Here is a 2,498-nt window from a genome sequence, read left to right as displayed (position 1 = left end):
TTTAAGCTCGCTGGATCTCCTTTCATAAGTGTCTTCATAAAAGGTACAGGACTAACTTTCTGGGAGGGTGTGACTTCGACTTCTTTGATTTTCTGAGGATTTGGCCCAAATTTGACCCGGATCATCAAGCATTGTTCTCTCTTGGGTCGGAAGTCAAATTTCTCCTCTTTACCATTGATATGGAGTCGGATTTCTCCGGCACCAACATCAATATGTGCATCTGCTGTATTGAGGAATGGCTGTCCTAGAATAAGAGTAGTCTCCTTCTGATTATCCATATCAAGTACCACAAAATCGACTGGGACGAAACAGTCCCGTACTCTCACTGGGACATCCTCAGCGATTCCTTTTGGGTGCCGTACTGAGGAGTCAGCCAATTGCAACTGCATGGGTGTTGGTGTCAACTCTGTGTAATTGAGTTGGTCGAAGACCGCCTTCGGCATCACACTAACACTGGCTCCCAAATCACATAAGGCTTTGTCGAAGTTCTGTGCCCCTATCGAACATCTGATAGTTGGGAATCCTGGATGCTTCTTCTTCTCGGGCAATTGTTGAAGTATAGCTGCACTGCATGCCTCAATGAGCTTGATTAATTCGGTAGTTGGTAGTGGTCGCTTGTTGTTGATTATGTCCTTGATGTAGCGAGCATAGGTTAGAACCTTCATCGCATCCATCAAGGGCACATTGATGTTCACTTGTTGTATTATCTCAACAAAGCGACTGAACTGCTCATCTGTACTTGGCTTCTTTGCCCTCATAGGGAAAGGCAATACTTGGGTATCATAGAATTCGTGCGGAGTCGTCTTCCCATCATGAACCTTCTTGGGATCCTCCTCCCGAGGTGGTTCTTCTGCCACCGGGCTTGCTTTCTTCCTATTAACATGGTAAGGATAAGGCGGGTCTTGAGTAGTTTTACCTCCTCGTGTGGTTATCGCCTTAACGTTCCCCAAAGCAGGGGGCATGGTAGTAGCCACTTGAGCTAGTTGAGTCTCAATCATCTTGTTGAAACTCAACTGATTCTTGATGGCAATGGAGAATCCGTCCATCTTGGAATGGATAGTCTCCATAGATTTGTCTATAGTGGCCAACTTCTTTTGAAGGGACTTATTGATCTTCGCTTGGCCGTAGACAAGATCTCTCAAGGTAGGCTGGTTAGGACCGAAAGAATTTGAATTCCCGTTACCTCCTTGGTAGTATGGGCGTGGTTGATTCCACACCTGACCTCCTTGTGGACGAAACCTATTGCTGCCATTGAGGAATAGAGCTTCTTCTTGGGTTTCTGGGCAATTGTCACCCGAATGTCCAACATTCCAACAGACCTCGCATGTCATGCGAGTTTCCAAGGCTTGAAGTGTTTGCATCTAAGCCTTATCTTGGGAATAATCCTCAAATTTCTTGAGGAGGAGATCAATCTTCATAGCGAGCATGTCGGCCTCCTTGACAGAGTGCATACCTCGCTGGCGCGGTTGGAGGCGATCATCGCTCCAACCTTGGTTGGAAACCATCTTCTCGATCAATGATGTAGCTCTTTCAATGGTCAGCGAGAAGAAAGCTCCACCTACAGCGGCATCCCCATGATCACGGGATGACTGTGTCAACCCATTGTAGAAGTTCTGTAGGATGAGCCAATTATCCATTCCATGGTGCGGACATGCTAGAATGTACTCCTAAAGCCTCTCCCAAGCGTCCGGAATTGACTCATTTGATTCATGGTGGAAGTTCGAAATCCGACCACGAAGAGCATTGGTTTTGCCCGTCAGGAAGAACTTCGAGAGGAATGCCTTGGCACATTTGTCCCAAGTATCCACTGTAGCCTTGTTAGCATAAAACCATTGTTTCGCTCTCCCCAAGAGAGAGAACGAAAACAGATGGAGCCGGATGGTATCTTGCGATACACCCTAGATAACAAAAGTACTACAGAGCTCCAGGAACTGCTGGAGATGAGCGCTGGCATCCTCATTGGCCTTGCCACAGAATGGGCTGGCATGCACCATCGTAATGAGACCCGTCTTGATCTCGAAATTTTCTCCTCCGGTGTTAACCTCGGGCCCGGTGGGGACCTAGTTAGCAGATGGAGCAGAGTAATCACGGAGTGTCTTCTAGGCTATAGCTCTAGGAGCCGACGATGATGCGATGACTGAATCAACTGCCAAGAGTGATCTCCGAGGTGATACGAGACGAGCTCGCGTGAGGGCCATCGGAAGTCATTTATCGGCGGGTCTTGAGAGCTGGTGATAGGCATGGGCGATAAATGATCCGCCACTGAATTGTCTACTCCTTTCTTATCCTTAATTTCTAAATCGAATTCTTGGAGTAGAAGAATCCAGCTGATCAGCCTTGGTTTAGCATCCTTCTTAGTCAGGAGGTACTTGAGTGCAGCGTGGTCGGTGTAGACTATGACCTTTGTCCCCACTAGATAGGATCTAAACTTATCGATAGCAAAGACAACTGCTAGGAGCTCCTTTTCCGTTGTTGCATAATTGAGCTGGGCTCCTGTG

The 2,498-nt window shown here is 47.4% G+C and overlaps 1 non-coding gene across 1 annotated transcript; it reads left to right on the top strand.

Moving 5' to 3' along the window:
• Positions 1 to 1,635: 1,635 nt before the first annotated feature.
• LOC120653034 lies at positions 1,636 to 1,742 on the top strand. The gene has a single exon (XR_005666730.1). It is a non-coding gene; the product is annotated as a small nucleolar RNA R71 (small nucleolar RNA).
• Positions 1,743 to 2,498: the final 756 nt, after the last annotated feature.

The sequence above is a fragment of the Panicum virgatum genome, chromosome 9K (assembly GCF_016808335.1).
Source record: "Panicum virgatum strain AP13 chromosome 9K, P.virgatum_v5, whole genome shotgun sequence".
Taxonomy (NCBI): domain Eukaryota; kingdom Viridiplantae; phylum Streptophyta; class Magnoliopsida; order Poales; family Poaceae; genus Panicum; species Panicum virgatum.
The sequence above is the reverse complement of the archived record's forward strand: the minus strand, read 5'-3'. Positions and strand labels throughout refer to the sequence as shown.